The sequence below is a fragment of the Rana temporaria genome, chromosome 1 (genome assembly GCF_905171775.1).
Source record: "Rana temporaria chromosome 1, aRanTem1.1, whole genome shotgun sequence".
In the NCBI taxonomy this organism is placed as follows: Eukaryota; Metazoa; Chordata; class Amphibia; order Anura; family Ranidae; genus Rana; species Rana temporaria.
Window position 1 is genome coordinate 227,987,363 of NC_053489.1, and position 17,722 is coordinate 228,005,084.

General features: G+C 44.6%; 1 protein-coding gene across 4 annotated transcripts in view; it reads left to right on the forward strand.

Annotated features, from left to right (window-relative positions):
• Positions 1-274: 274 nt before the first annotated feature.
• TPST2 (tyrosylprotein sulfotransferase 2) overlaps positions 275-17,722 on the forward strand; it is a 76,583-nt gene continuing 59,135 nt past the window's right edge. For 3 of the 4 annotated variants that reach the window (XM_040351131.1, XM_040351141.1, XM_040351166.1), the window contains exons 1-2: positions 275-392; positions 4,145-4,226. The gene's annotated coding sequence lies outside the window, so the exon portion shown is untranslated. Of the gene's footprint in view, positions 393-4,144; positions 4,227-5,676; positions 5,772-17,722 lie in introns of those variants that run through there. The other variant, XM_040351150.1, reaches the window with a different exon arrangement.

The following is a 17,722-nucleotide window of genomic DNA, read 5'->3' on the forward strand; positions in this document are numbered from 1 at the left end:
ATATTGTGTATACAATGGCTTGTCAGAGAGATTCGTAGCATTCCAGGATTAGGTGACTATACCATCTCATTTTTATTACTGTATATCCCTAATATTTGGGCTGACAAGGTACCCTCAGCGTGCACAAGTGGGAGCGAGCGGCCACACATAACGGTGCAGACTGTGCGCGTCACACCACCCCCTGCCGACAACTCCGGAGCGCGCAGGGGGAGGCTCACTGACAGGCGAAGGGGCGTGGTTTGGGGGGGGTGCGCGCGGCCCTGAGTTTGCGTGGGCGGGGAAAGAGAGTGTCTGACCGTGGAGGAGGAGGACTCGTGTGCGTGGGCGCGCGACCGGTTCGGTGAGGGAGACGAGAATTCCCCGTGTGCGTGTGCAGGGGGACAGTGCCGGAGGTGAGAGCCCGGGAGGGGACAGGGACGGGGATGTGTGCAGGGGGTGAGTGTACAGGGAAAATGGAGGCTGGGGGCTCCTGTAAGTTTGGGGGAGCTCAGTGTGTTGGTGGGGCCCCTCCATTCATTGGCGGACTCTGCCATCACTCCGGTATGTGCCTGGTAGATGATCATGTGGTGTATAGAGAGCTGATGAGTGATGTGTGTGTACTACTACAGGACTACGTACAGCACTGCTCTCATCATCCCTACTACTACTAGACTACGTACAGCACTACTCCCATCATCATCCCTACTACTAGACTACGTACAGCACTACTCCCATCATCATCCCTACTACTAGACTACGTACAGCACTACTCCCATCATCATCCCTACTACTACTAGACTACGTACAGCACTACTCCCATCATCATCCCTACTACTACTAGACTACGTACAGCACTACTCCCATCATCATCCCTACTACTACTAGACTACGTACAGCACTACTCCCATCATCATCCCTACTACTACTAGACTACGTACAGCACTACTCCCATCATCATCCCTACTACTACTAGACTACGTACAGCACTACTCCCATCATCATCCCTACTACTACTACTAGACTATGTACAGCACTACTCCCATCATCATCTCTACTACTAGACTACGTACAGCACTACTCCCATCATCATCCCTACTACTAGACTACGTACAGCACTACTCCCATCATCATCTCTACTACTAGACTACGTACAGCACTACTCCCATCATCATCCCTACTACTAGACTACGTACAGCACTACTCCCATCATCATCTCTACTACTAGACTACGTACAGCACTACTCCCATCATCATCCCTACTACTACTAGACTACATACAGCACTACTCCCATCATCATCCCTACTACTACTAGACTACGTACAGCACTACTCCCATCATCATCCCTACTACTACTAGACTACGTACAGCACTACTCCCATCATCATCCCTACTACTACTAGACTACGTACAGCACTACTCCCATCATCATCTCTACTACTAGACTACGTACAGCACTACTCCCATCATCATCCCTACTACTACTAGACTACGTACAGCACTACTCCCATCATCATCCCTACTACTACTAGACTACGTACAGCACTACTCCCATCATCATCCCTACTACTACTAGACTACGTACAGCACTACTCCCATCATCATCCCTACTACTACTAGACTACGTACAGCACTACTCCCATCATCATCCCTACTACTACTAGACTACGTACAGCACTACTCCCATCATCATCCCTACTACTACTAGACTACGTACAGCACTACTCCCATCATCATCCCTACTACTACTAGACTACGTACAGCACTACTCCCATCATCATCCCTACTACTACTAGACTACGTACAGCACTACTCCCATCATCATCCCTACTACTACTAGACTACGTACAGCACTACTCCCATCATCATCCCTACTACTACTACTAGACTATGTACAGCACTACTCCCATCATCATCTCTACTACTAGACTACGTACAGCACTACTCCCATCATCATCTCTACTACTAGACTACGTACAGCACTACTCCCATCATCATCTCTACTACTAGACTACGTACAGCACTACTCCCATCATCATCCCTACTACTACTACTAGACTACGTACAGCACTACTCCCATCATCATCCCTACTACTAGACTACATACAGCACTGCTCTCATCATCATCCCTACTACTACTACGTACAGCACTGCTCTCATCATCCCTACTACTACTACGTACAGCACTGCTCTCATCATCCCTACTACTACATACAGCACTGCTCTCATCATCACTACTACTACATACAGCACTGCTCCCATCATCACTACTACTACATACAGCACTACTCCCATCATCACTACTACTACATACAGCACTACTCCCATCATCACTACTACTACATACAGCACTACTCCCATCATCACTACTACTACATACAGCACTACTCCCATCATCACTACTACTACATACAGCACTACTCCCATCATCACTACTACTACATACAGCACTACTCCCATCATCACTACTACTACATACAGCACTACTCCCATCATCACTACTACTACATACAGCACTACTCCCATCATCACTACTACTACATACAGCACTACTACTACATACAGCACTACTCCCATGTCCCATCATCCATACTACTACAGGACTACATAAAGCACTGCTCACATCACTACTACTACAGGATACATACAGCATTGCTCTCATCATCACTACTACAGGATACATACAGCATTGCTCTCATCATCACTACTACTACACACAGCACTGCTCCCATTACAACCACCTGTACCCGCTGACAGGGCTCAGCACTCCCTGTATTGAACCGTGGGGGGGGGGTCTCCAGAACACAAGTGTCTGATACTGGAGGACCAACTGTACAGAATAGGGGTGCTCACCGTCCAGAGCTGGGATACAAGGGGACTAAATGTACAAAATAGGGGGTACTGCCTTTCCAGAGCTTGAGGACTGAGGGCCAGATCCACAAAAACCCAGCGCAACGTAACTTTTTCAATTTAAGTTACACCGCCGGAAAATTTCTACCTAAGTGCCCGATCCACAAAGCGCTTACCTAGAAATTTTCGGCTGTGTAACTTAAATCCGGCCGGCGCAAGGCATTCCTAATTTAATGGGGCGAGTCCCATTTAAATTAGGCGCGCTCCCGCGCCGGCCGTTCTGCGCATGCTCACGACGTCATTTTCCCGACGTGCTTTGCGCGGTTTTACGTTGCGCCGGGTTTTGAGAATCGCGACGGGCGTAAAAAAAAAAATACGAGTTGCGGCGGGGAAAAAAAAAGACGGCGATGCGGGATAGAAGGGTCTACTTTTACAAGGCCTAAACAGTTTAAGCCTTGTAAAAGTAGCCCTAATATTGCAACGGCAAACTAATACTTACGGAGAAAAAACAAAGCGTAAAAGCATACCCGAAGCGGCATTTCGACAAGAAATGCCCCCAGAGGCGGCTGCGGTACTGCATCCTAAGATCCGACAGTGCAAGTCCCTTACACATGTCAGATCTTCTGCCTAACTATGGAAAACTGATTCTGTGGATCAGTTCCATAGATAGAAACAGGGATACGACGGCGTATCAGTAGATACACCGGCGTATCCCTTTTTGAGGATCTGGCCCTGAGTGTCTAGAACCGGGGGGGGGGGGGGGGGGGGCAACCGTACAGGGTAGAGGACTACATATATAAAATGGGGGGGGGGGGGTGTGTACAGGACAGAGGACTATCAGTACTGAACTAGGGGCAGAGGACTACCTATACAGAATGGGGGGCTGACTGTACAGGACAGAGGACTATCAGTACTGAACTAGGGGGGGGGGGGGACTACTTGTACAGATTGGGGGGCTGACTGTACAGGACAGAGGACTACCTATACAGAATGGGGGGCTGACTGTACACGACTATCAGTACTGAACTAGGGGGGGGGGACCACTTGTACAGATTGGGGGGCTGACTGTATAGGACAGAGGACTATCAGTACTGAACTAGGGGGCAGAGGACTGCCTATACAGAATGGGGGGCTGACTGTACACGACTATCAGTACTGAACTAGGGGGCAGAGGACTGCCTATACAGAATGGAGTGGGGGAGGCACTGTACGGGGGGTGTGAGCCTACAGAGCAGAGGACAAACTATAGAGGACAATGTTTGATGAGGAAAAGTTACTTCCCTGGCTGGGGCACTGAACTCTGTTGTGTATTTGCAGGTACTGGCACCATGCACACACCCTTATCTGTGAAGGTGACCCTTACAAGGTAAAGATCAGGTTGGCAGTAACCCACCAAAAGGTCAGTCCATTAATCCTCTGTGTGAATGTTTTCTGCGTGTAACGGTTGCTTTGTATTTGCCTCCAGTAACAATTTCAGACGTGTACGTTAGTAATATGATGTTAGGCTGGGTTCACACCTATGCATTTTGCACTACAGAGCGTGTTCCATAGGAAACCATGATACGTGGACTGTAGTGCTAAAAGCACCAAACCGCCTAGGTGTGATTCCAGCCTTATTCTTGCTTACCATCAGCCACTGTAGCATCTTGTTGTTACATATTTGTAGCTACTTTTCACTAAAGTTGGCGTTAAAGAATGTTTGTTATTTTTAAGACCCCTTTCACACTGGGACGGCGGGTCAGTTAGCGGTAAAGCAGCACAAGTTTTTAGTGACGCTTTACCGCTGTTTAAGTGGCGTTTTGCGGCGCTTTGGAGGCAGGTGCGCGGTGTAGGAGCACTGTGTCTTTCTCATTGGGGAGGCATGAGAGGCCTGATTGTGAAAGGGCTCTTATTATGTTTAGGGATATGAGCAGAGCATATACACCAATCAGCCCTAACTTTATCACCACTGACCGGGAAAGTGAATTGCATTGATTATCTCTTTGAATGGCATCTGAAAGTGGGTGGGATATATTAGACAGCAAGTGAACATGTTTTCTCTGAAGTTGATGTGTTGAAAGCAAAATAAATGGTTGTTGTAGTTTGTTGTGAATGGGGCTGTGTAGTTGCACACCGGTCAGGGTGTCCATGCTGTCCCATATCCATTCAATAAAGCGCCTAGAATTGGTAAGAGGACTGATGTTCACATGCCTCAGAGCAATGTAAGAACAAGGCCTGGCCCAATGAATTATGTTCTCTTTTATGCCAAGTGGGTAATCGGGAAAGTGTGCATTGTTTACCTAGCGAACGAGGGAAGGATCCTGTCGCCAAGATGTAGTATTGGAAGAAGGCAAGCTGGCGTAGGCAGTGTGATGCTTTGGGAATGTTCTGCTGGGCAAGCTTTGGTCCTGCCAATAATGTGGCTGTTACTTAACACTAGGGATGAGCTCCGGCGTGGTCACACACTCCACATGCAGAGCCCGCCAGGAAGTCGGCACGGCGCTGCGCAAATCACAGGCAATGAGACATTTCCCGATCTCTGCAGCCGAGCGTCAGGACAATGTCTCCCTGCCTGTGATTAATACAGCGCCGTGCCGACTTCCTGGCGGGCTCTGCACGTGTACTATGCGAACACGCCAGAGCTCATCCCTACTTAATACATACCACCTACCCAAACTGGCAGCAAGATAATGTGCCCTGCTGTCACACTGCAAGAATTGTTCATGAATGGATTGAGGAACATAACAAGTTTGAGGTGTTGACTTGGCACCCAAACTCTCCAGATCTTCATCCAATGAAGCACCTGTGGGATGTGCTGGAAAAACAAGTATGATCCATGTAAGCCCCGCCTCTCAACTCGCAGGACTTAAAGGATCTGCTACTGAAAGGTTGGTGCCAGTTAGGACAGTATGCCTTCAGCAGGCTAGTCGCGGGACAGCACTGGTTTGGACCTTCTGAATATTAGGTGAGTGGCTGACCGGTGTATATTTAGGATCAGATTGGTGTAGTGTGTGTCCAATCCTCAAGCTTATTCCTCTGTCCTTATATTATCACTTTATAAACCAGATTTGGAAATGTTTCTCTGGAGTTATACGCAATAGCAGACTACACAGCAGATGTATTTTACGTGCTCGCTTTTCTTTTGCGTGCTAAAAAGTTGAAGTGTTGGTGCGTGTTGCACATACTGTACTTGTTGACCTATTGTGACCCCATTGTTGAGCTTGGTGAAGACAGTCCATGTCTTCTCTTGTGATGATATGTTGGAAGCTGGCTTTTTGCCTAAGGCAGACATTCAGATTCTTTGGTGGGCTGTACACAAAAGTAGATTATGGGACGGGAGTTCTTTATCTTATTGTGAGTTGTGCACAACTTGCAGGCCTTGTGTGTAACACGATTTCTTATGTATTGGTCGTATATTAGAAGAAATACTGTAATATGTTACCCTTTCATAGATTTAAATGTCTATTTACTGACAGTTGTTTTTCCTGCAGTGTCAATGTTTACATTTGATTTTAAAGCCCATCTCTGGCTTTCCCTCCAACCAATTTGCTTAATATATACCGTATATAAAAAACCGGAATGACCTTATTTACTTAAAGGTGCGCTCATGTGATGCTTCAGTCCCAAGCGTTCTCTCGTTTTTTTTTTTTTTTTTACATCTGCGGAGTTCTTTTTTGGTATTCACGTTACTACTTATTGGCTGTCCAACATCGGGTTCCTCTCAGGAACCACAGAGGAAGTGACATAAGCTCAGGGGCACACTAGGAAATCACAATAAGTGAGGGACAACATGCAACAGTGAGTACTGGACAGCAGACTTATGCTGGCCATACACTATACGAAAAATCGCAAGAACCCATTTTCGAAAAATTAACATTTGGTCATGTAATGACCGATAAATGGTTCAGTGGACATCCATTTTTTTTTTTTTTTTTTTTTTTTTTTTTAACATATACCTAGTGCAGACAGTTCGGATGGGGAAACATTAACCTTTCAATTTATCGTTCGTTTGGCAGAAAATTTCCAAACTTGTTTGGTTTTTCAGCTCAAACATTCCAACAATTATCGTTTTTTTTTTTTTTTTTGTGCCCGTTAACTGGCCACATTTTTTTTATATAATGTATGGCCAGCATTAGGTAAAAAAAAAATAACTTTGCAGGATGAGTAAGAAAAGGGTAGGAGGGAGGGCTTCATACTTGCCCGGATTGGGGCTTTAAACTAATTGTGCAGGCTTATTGTTTTCAGATTGCTTATGTACCACTTTGTTTAGCTCTAGTACATTGGGGGAGATTTATCAAAACCCGTCCAGAGGAAACGTTGCTGAGTTGCCCATAGCAACCAATCAGATTGCTTCTTTCAGTTCTCAGAGGCCTTTTCAAAACTGAAAGAAGCAATCTGATTGGTTGCTATGGGCAACTCGGCAACTTTTCCTCTGGACAGGTTTTGATAAATCTCCCCCAATGTCTGAGTGTGACATTTAAAGCATAAGTAAACTGCGTACTTTAAAAAAAACACCCACTGCAAGGCAATGGCATAATAATTGAATTTGGAGATTTCAGCTAGCATAATAAAAATATATATATATATATATATATATATATATATATATATATATCTCTCAGAGTAGGCAAGGATTAGAACCCCTTTTGATGTTTTTATAGCCATTTGTGTCCCTGTTGGTTAGACCAGTGGTTCTCAACCTCAGTCCTCAACAGGCCATGTTTTCCTTTAATTTGGTGCTTTAAATCAATATCGATGACATGGTATTGATGAGAGCTATTGTATCTAAAGGAAGTTCCCCAAACATGGCCCGTTGGGGGTCCTTGAGGACTGAGGTTGAGTACCACTGGGTAAAACTTGTCCTAGTTACAGAGGCAGAAAGTCTCCAAAACATGTTATAGTTGTTGGCAGAACAGGCGAGTGGGTTACAGGCAGCAGAAATGAACAAACTGACAGGTTGTAACCCTTGTCTACTCTGTTCAAAACAAAAACGTTTTAGCAATATATGCACTTTATGCTGAGCTGTCCAATTTGGACAGAGTAAAGTTAATGAGGAAGCAAATATAACTCTTAAGCTAGTCATACTTGTGCTTTTTAGTCTAATGCAGTATCTACCGGTATATGGATAATTGGTAGCTGGCACAAGAAAGCTTACACCGTCATCACCACGTATTATTAGTAATTATCATCATCATTAACAGTATTATACATTATTATACATTATTAATTATCATTAACATGCAATTTTCAGATGTTTGCCAAGGCCCATTTCTGACTGGAACCGTTTAAAGTCCAATTCCAGATGCATGAAACATGTTTAATGTCTTACAGTTTCTTTCTAAAGCAGCCACAGCCTAAGTGGAAAAGCCTGTCCTCTGCCACCATCTGCAGTGTGGGACCTTGGCTTTGTGTGTAGGAACAGTGGTTAGCATGCTTCCAAAAAGAATACCTAGGACCTACAACAGTGTGCTAATAAGGACCTGGTTGTATGACTATATTAAAAAAAATCTATTAGCAATCCTTTTCAGCAACTGGTCGACCAGTAGAAAAAGCTCCCCCCAAAAAAATATGCACCAACCCACCACATTAAAACAATTGGCAATCCCTTTAATGTGGTGGGTTGGTGCATATTGCCTGGTGGGTAAATTTGGGGTGCTTTTTCTATTGTTTGACTGATTGTTGAACATTATAATTCCGGATAAAGATTTTTTTGTATATAGTCATACCACCAGGACCTTATTAACACTCTCTGTTGTAGGAGCTTTATTACCAAGTATTCATTTTGGTCTATTTTTAGGTGCTAGGTCCGCACCTTTATATGGTTAGTTGGTGGCTTAAAATAAGCTTTTCATTTCCGCGTCCTTTGTCCACTAAGGACCTTTTCAAATTAGTTGTTCAGCATGCTTCTGCCACTGCTCACCAATTTGGCAAAAGTACTTAAAGTGATATTAACCGGTTCCTGACCGGCGCACAAGGATGTACGTCGACAGAATAGCACGACTGCGCACGGGTACGTCCCCTTTAATTTGCGAGCCGTGTGGTCGCACGCATGCCGGCGCACTAGTAAGCTCTGTGACCACTGGACCCGCGGACCCCCACAGAGGGGGTTAGGGGCGTGCCCCTGTGTCATACACTCGGTTTTGTTTTAATGCTCCTGGAATGTATTTGGCTGATTAAAGCGGTTGTATACCGCATAAACATTTTTTTTTTTTTTTAAAACCTGCAAGGCAAAAGGCATAATCAGCTAGTATGCACCGCATACTGGCTAATTATGAAATACTTACCTCTGATCGAGGTGAATTACACTTACCTGGTCTACGCTGAGCGAGATGTCATCTTGCGCCAGCGTGTCTTCCGGGTATCGCCGCTCCAGCACTGTGATTGGCTGGAGCGGCGATTATGTCACTTCCGCGCGCGTGCGTTTTTAAATTTGGCAAGGTCCGGCGGCTGCCGGCCCTTTCGCCGTGGATCCCCCCTGCACATGCGCCGCTGCAATCAGCGGCGCATTGCAAGGGGAATATCCTAAACCGTACAGGTTTAGGAGATATTCTTTATACCTACAGGTAAGCCTTATTATAGGCTTACCTGTAGGTAAAAGTGAAAAAAAGTGGGTTTACAACCACTTTAAACTGAAGGTTCAATTGGGCTTTAAAAAGCATTTCCAGACAAGTGAAATGAATCTGTCTGTTGCTTTTGTTGCAATACATTTCTAAAGAAATACCACTATATCTGTCATGAGGAAAGTGGAAGTAAATAAGACCTATGCTGGTAAAGCTCACTGAGACAAGAAGTGAAGTGAACCCTGCCCATAGTCACACATGCCTGATGCAACCATTCAAACCACTTCTGAAAGTGGACATAGAGAGCAGTAAAAGTATTGAAGGCAATGGGCGCATGACAGCCAAACAACTTACATTTTCAGATGGAGGTAACAGTGGACAACCCCTGTATTGCTTTTCTCAAGGGTTGACTCAACTTTCTTCTTTTTTTTATTTATTTTTTCGCAATGATCTGGCATTTTGTACCAAGTGGTCAGGATTGTAAAGCAGACCAGAAAAAGGGGGGTAGGATGGGCAATTGCACTACAGCAATGGCTGGACACATAACTGAACCCACACTTTACTAGATGTCGGTGAGTAAATCATTCTAAAGACCAGGGTGGCCCTCTTTAGTTGGAACCCCATCCAACTTTAACCCATTAAGTCAATTTGTTCCACCCTACCAGCCTGGAAACTGCTTTTACCGCTGCCATGTGGGGGTGAGACGCCACATTACACAGACTAGTGTAAGATCTGAAGCTAATGTAACATGACTGCAAAACTTGGCAGAGAAATTTGATATCAGTACTGAGTTGTGTGAACAAGAAAGTGTCACTAAGTGGAGTAAAGCTTCATGCACAGAGGGGTACAGCATTAAAGGGAACTCTTTTCTGTCTGGGAAGCCCATGTGCTGCATACAGCTACCCATAGACATAAATGGCTGTGTGTAGATCAGGTGTGTGAACGTATTCCTTAATCGCAGAAGGTTTGCATCTATACACTATATGTGAGTACCAGTGTATACCCCGTGTACAGCTGTACACGGCCATTAATGTCTGTGGGTGGTTGTATGCAGCTAGAAGTTTGTATGCCTCTAATGTACCTGTGTCCTAGTGATACCAGCAGACATAAGAAGCACATGAGGTTCTGTCCCCTAGCATGTACTGTATGTCATCACTTTTGCATGTAACTATCAGACCCGGCATTGCATTTCACATGCTTCCCTATGTAATTATGTGGGAAAGACAACTGAAGAAACCAGACCATGCCAAGCTGACATTTGGTTTCTGTTCATTTAGGATTACCCAAAGTTATGCAGAATACTAAAACTTTTCAGATGCTTAATTTATTAGGAAAAAGGTACTTATATATTTTTTCCTATACAGAAATAGAAGAAGCAATGTGAATTAAACCATTTGTGTTTAGTATCACCTTAAAGCGGTGGTTCACCCTAAGTTTTGACTTCTGCTGAATCAAACTGGTAGCCAGAGACCATAAATAATCCGTTGTTGTTTTTTTTTTTCATCTCAATCCTTACCTTTCTAATGCTGCCGTTTGTGTGCTGTCACTCAATATTCCCAGCGGGAGTGGGCGTGAATGTTCCTTTTCCCCCACCGCTATGTCTCCTGGGAGTGAGGCATGAGAATCCCAGGAGACGCGCTGTGCTTACGGCTTACGATATCTCGCCGTTCACGTGACTCGGCAAGTGGGTCATGTGACGTGGGCGGCAACAAATTCTCCGTTTTAGGTATGGGAACACATTCGCCGTATCCCGGAAGAATACACTGTGGGCTTCACAATGCCCAAAGTTAAAATGGAAACGTCCATCGCTTCTTTTTATAAAATATCGTTTCCTCGAGAACACTGACTACGCCGGCTAAAGGAGTGGGACACACTGGTAGAGGAGTAATAAAGGTAAGAGCGTTAGAAGAATGGCAAAAAAAAGAGATAATCCGCGGAACCCCCGCTTTAAAGGAGTTGTAAAGGAAAATTTTTTTTTTTTTTGCTGAAATGCCTGGTTACAGGGTACAGAGACATAATGGTTAACTGATTCCTTTTAAAAATGATTAAAAATAGATAAAAATCAATCATATAATGTACCTGTAGTTTCAGTTTCGTTTATGCGTCTAGTTTCATGCTTCTGTGAAGTACAGAGCCAATAGAGGGCAGTGATGGTTTGTAAAACAAAAGTGGTTCTGAGGGGTTTAAGACGCACAGTAATCACACCTCCTTGATTAGTGGCCACAGAGAGAAAGCTCCCATGACTTTTCATCAGGAAACAGACTGTTCAGAACAGAGAAGGATTACAGAAACCTCAGAGCAAAAACGAACAATGAGGACATGAAAACAGGACTGCAGTAAGGTAAAGGAAGCTATTTAGCTAAAAAAAAAAATTCCTTTAGTGACCCTTTAAGTGTAGTGTTGGTGGAAAGGTCAGGTTATGCAGATTATTGGCCCTGGCCAGATGCAGCTCTTTGCTTGCCTTTATTTGGCCCCTGGTGCACTCACTGTTCCTGCTACTGATACGAGACACTATTCTGCCAACTGTTAACAGTGGGGCACCATTTCTTCCACTGACACTAATAATGGGGCACTATTCCTCCCAATACCACCAACAATGGGGCACTATTCCTCCCAATGATACCAGCAATGGGGCACTATTCCTCCCACTAATACGAACTGTGGTGATGTTTACTCCCGCTGATGCTAGTAAATGTCCACTTCCCCTGGCCACAGTCCGGCCCCCCTAAAATCAGGACAAACTGGCCCTTTTGTTTACAAGGTTTGGAGACCCCTGGTTTGGACACTAAAGCAAAGATCTCAAACCGGTGGCGTTCCGGCTGTTTCAAAACTACAAGTCCCATAAGGCATTGCAAGGCTGACAGTTCCAAACATAACTCCCACAGGCAGAGGCATGATGGGACTTGTAGTTTCGCAACAGCTGGGGGGTTGCCAGTTTGAGGCCTCGGGTACCTGCTGGCAGCCAGAAGAATCTGAATTTTTTGTTCTGGCAGTACTGACCAGCATATATTAAAGTATCTATGAAAAAAAAATACCCAATACAGTAAAACCTTGGATTGAGATGTTCTGGCCTATCTGTCATTTTGATTTTTTTGTAATTTGCCAGACTACTTTGCCCTATTTTTAAAGCTTTATTTATTTATTTTTTTTCAGTTTTGTGTTTTTTCAAAAGTTCCTCAAAGTGAAATTGCTTTAGCTTCAATTAATATCCTGTTTTATAGAAGGCCGATAACTAGGTATAGATAGCCATTATTTTCTGCAAATCTCTCTTAAAAAAATTCTAAAAACTGTTTTGTAATTTTTTAATACGCATAAGAGCAAATTGACTTATTGTGGCTATAAGGCTGTTCAACTGTGAAAAATATTGATACGTTTAGGTTTTAGTTAAAAATAATAATTTACCTTTTTAGAAATATATGTGGTAACTTATCAAAAAGTTAGAGCTTTATGACGGGACGTGCCTATAAGATAATTATACTGCAAATAAAGCCTAATCTGCTGACTAATGCACCTTGCATCTATTACAATCATTATACAAGCTTGGCTCTTCTTCCACGTGTGACTCAAAGGATTGGATTGAATACCAGATGTGGGACGTAAGTAAGTAGGGCCGAAACAACTAATCAATTATGAAAATGTCAACTATTTTCATAATCGATTAATCAGGGCAGCCGATTAGTTAGCCTGCATACAGAATGCATTATTTGTTTACGTATCATGAAATACAGTGCAGCACACATACAGCTCAGTACACCGTCCCCACATGTCAGTATACACAGTGCAGCACACATACAGCTCAGTACACCGTCCACACATGTCAGAAGACACCATGCAGCACACATACAGCTCGGTACATTATCCATGCATGTCCGTAAGTGCCTGAGAACTTGTCAATCTCATGGGACATGTTGTCCTGGGCAAGGAAGTGAGTCGTTCTAAAGTCAGAAGTTTTTTTTTACCTTGCTATATTACAGTTTGCTATTGGGGCACTCTGAAGGCAGGAGGAGCCAAAAGCGTTGGTGGGGAACCCTAGCAGAGGAGAATCGGGGGTGCTCTGTGCAAAACCATTGCACAGAGCAGGTAAATAAGTGCCGGTTCACACAGGGGCAACCCGACTTCAGCGCGACTTGGAGCAACTTACAACGGGACTTGGTTGCCTCCAGGACAGACGACTTACAGAATAATCAGCTCTGTGGGAGGGAGGGATTTGCCCAAGTAAACTTTTATTTTCTTTTTTTTTTTTGTAAAGTTGCTTCAGTTAAGATGTGATCCGACTTTGGAGGCAACTTCCATTGAAATCAATGGGTACAAGTTGCCTTGAAGTAGTACAGGAACCTTTTCTGAAGTCGGAGCTACTTCAGTAGTGTACATTAAAGTGGTTGTAAACCCACTTTTTGTACTTTTGCCTATAACAAGGCTTACCTGTAGGTAAGGAGAATATCTCCTAAACCTGCACGGTTTAGGAGATGATCCCGCATGCGCAGCGGCGCATTGCGAGGGGAATTGCGGCGAAAGGACCGGCAGCCGCCGGACCTTGCCGAGTTTTAAATCTCCCGCGCGGGAGTAACGTCATCGCCGCTCGAACCAATCACAGCACTGGAGCGGCGATACCCGGAAGACACGCCGAGGCAAGATGAAATCTCGCTCGGCGTGAACCAGGTAAGTGCTACGCACCTCGTTCCGAGGTAAGTATTTCATAATGAGCTAATATGCGGTGCTCATTATGACTTTTCCCTTACAGGAGGAAAAAAAAAAAAAAAATTTCATGCGGGTTTACAACCGCTTTAAGACGGCTCCCATGCACTTCAATGGAATTTCTCATGTCGTGCGACACACGTCAGATCCCAAGACGCGGTAGTGTGAACTGGAACTAATAACATGTTTGTTTAAAAAATAAATCACTTTAAAGACTGTGTGCTGGGAAGATCGGTATCTAAACCCATAAATGGTGGAGGCTGATAGACTGGAGGTAATATAAGGCATTACAATTACATAAACGTTTACCAATATTGTGCATTATATTTAAAATTATCATATCCATGAAGAAAAAAGGCTCAGCTTTTGGTACTACTTTTAATATAAAATATTTAAAGCTCCCTTCCACCCTTCATAATATGTCTGACTCCTAGATAAAATGTCATATATTTTTTATTATTATTACTTTTACTGTTTCACAGTATAAATCAACCACTTATAGTAGCAATTATCTGCTCTTTTTGTACTATAAAGGGCTAATTGAAAAAATAATTTAACCCCATGATGACAGGTGATACAAAAAAAAAAAGCATCCTGCTGCTGCTAAACGTCTAAGGCCGCGTACACACGGTCGGTCCAAACCGATGAGAATGGTCCGACGGACCGTTTTCATTGGTTCACCGCTGAAGTGGTCCGATGTGCGTACACACCATCAGTTCAAAAAAAGATCGGGTCAGAACGCGGCGACGTAAAACACACGACGTGCTGAAAAAAACTAAGTTCAATGCTTCCAAGCATGCGTCGACTTGATTCTGAGCATGCGCGGGTTTTGAACCGATGCTTTTGTGTACTAACCATCGGTTTGGACCCATCGGTCCATCGGTTCGATTTTTAAAGCAAGTTCTAACATTTTTGTCCGACAGACCGATGGGCTGTACACATGGTCAGTTTGGACCGATGAAACAACTTCAGGCCGTTTTCATCGGTTTGGACCGACTGTGTGTACGCGGCCTTATGCCACGTACACACAATCATTTTTCGGCTTGTAAAAAACGAAGTTTTTCAGCCTCTAGGAAAAAAACAAAGTTTTTTCCAACTTCATCATTAAAACGATGTTGCCCACACACGATCGTTTAAAAAAAAAATGCTCTAGCAAAGCGCGGTGACGTACACCACGTACAACGGCACTATAAAGGGGAAGTTCCATTCAAATGGCGCCACCCTTTGGGCTGCTGTAGCTGATTTTGTGTTGGTAAAAGACGATTGGCGCTTTTCTGTCTGTTACCGCGTGATGAATGTGCTTACTCCATTACGAATGGTAGTTTTACCAGAACGAGCGCTCCCGTCTCAAAACTTGCTTTTAAAACGTCGTTAAATGCCGCATGTTAGAATTTTATTTTTTTTTGTCGTTTTTCAGAAGCCGAAATATGATGTGAAGCCCACACACGATCATTTGAAATAAAAATTTTTTTAAAACGTTGTTTTTTACATGCCGAAAAATGATCGTGTGTACGTGGCATTAGGCCTGGAGGGTGGGATACAAGGCGCGTCTGGCCGACAGGAGTAAGGAGGAGGAGGGCGGGTTTAAATACCCCTCGACGACTCCTACAAACTCAGGCCAGCCTCCGGCCGGCCTTCCCATTAATTTTGGGTATATCTTGTTGTTTTCCCCCCTCCCTGTTATTGATCCCTTATGGTCCACCTTATAGCTGCTAGTGAGCAATGACTCGCACACTACCTGACAGTTCTGTGTGATATATTGCTTCTTTAATTTAAAAAGGCACAAATCTGGGAGCTGCCATTGCAGATTCCTGGGCTGGAATCCTGGAATCTTTGTCTGCTTTTTGGCAAGCCTAGAGGCCCCTACCAATATGAGATGGTGTGGCCGCGGACGGCCGACACGGTGGGGACACTAGGAGTCCTAATTGACAGCGACTTGACGCTAATCCCCTATGTCGGTCAGGTTGTCAAGACCTGCCATTTTAAGATGCGGCTTCTTTACCGCATTTTGCCTTTTCTGTCAGATCTGGAGAGGATCTCGGTAGTGCGCGCTCTGGTCCTTCCACATCTGGACTATTGTAATGGTCTCCTGGCCGGACTGCCTCAAGTCCAGATTAGGAGACTTCAAAAAGTCCAGAATCAGGCGCTAAGGCTTGCATTAAATCTCAGAGGCCACTGCCCCACCGCGAGACATCAGGCTGCCCTGCATTGGCTGCCAGTTGGTCAGAGGGTGCGTTTTAAAATTCTAACACTTGTTTTTAAAGCGTTTCACGGGCTAGGACCCGCCTATCTATGTGAGAAATTGAATAGACATGTTACTGGCCGCTCCCTTAGATGGAGCTGCCAATTCCGTTTGGAACAGCCAAAGAGTCGGCTGAAAAAATGGGGGGGCAGGGCTTTTTCTGTCCTTGGCCCGAGAGAGTGGAATCTACTTCCCCTAAGTCTTAGACAGAGTCCTGACCTACCCACATTCAGGAGGGATCTAAAAACCTATCTGTGGGCAGAGGCAGATTGATAGGAAGAGTGAGGTTAGGGTCATTCTGGAGGGAAGCACTGCTAGATCTGTTTGTGTGGGGAATTGTGTGTTGTCTCTCCTTTGGTCTTATGTGATTTCTATGGTTTTTTGTACTGTATTGGTTTTATGGTGTTATATTGTTTTATTATTTGATTTTAATTGTGGTACATATTTTATATTGTTACTGTGTTAATTTATGCCTGTAACACTCGGTCCTGTTGTGAATTGTTAAAGCGGTAGTTCCGCGGGAAAACGTTTTTTTTTAAAGACGTTTTTGTAAAGCTGATGGTACAACGAAAATTGTACTCACCAGTCTCCTAGTCGCAGCCGCCACCAGGACGATTTCCCCCAAAAGAAGATTTTATAAAATATGATGAGGGACATTGCCATCTTAACTGCTGGCACCGTGAATCCCTCCTGTATTATCTTCCGGGATGCGGTGTCTCCTGAGAATACCAGGAGACGCGCCGTGTTTGAAATCTCGCGATATCTCGCGGGTCACGTGACTAGTCACAGCGGGGAGTGTCCTTTTCAGGACGCTGCCGGCTGTTGTCCTAGCAACTATGCAGTGTGACGGCGAGCCGCGCCGTCAACACTGCATAGTTGCTAGGACAACGGCCGGCAGCGTCCTGAAAAGGACACTCCCCGCTGTGACTAGCCAGACTAGTCACGTGACCCGCGGGATTTCAAACACAGCGCGTCTCCTGGGATTCTCAGGACTCGCTCCCAGGAGACATAGCGCTGATCGGGGATTTTTCTAAACCACGCCCACTCCCGCGGGGAAATGTGAGTGACAGCTCACAAAAGGCCCTCATTCCAAGGTAAGGAGGCCTATTAAAAAAATAAAAAAAACGGATAGATACAGTACAATGGCTGCTGGTTTTAAAAAGAAAAACTTGACAATTAGGGTGAACCACCGCTTTAAGGTCTGGAAGCGTTTCGATACCTTCGGGTGATTCTACGCTATACAAGCAATAAGCAATATGGCTGGGCTTTATTTGACCACCATAACTTCTCATGGAAGATCTTTTCACAAGGTTGTAGTTTTCAAATCTGTGTATACCAGTCCCTCCTCCTGGGTGCCCCCGTAGCAAACCGCTTGTTATGGGGGCACCTGAGCCACTGCTCTGTGCCCATTCACAAATG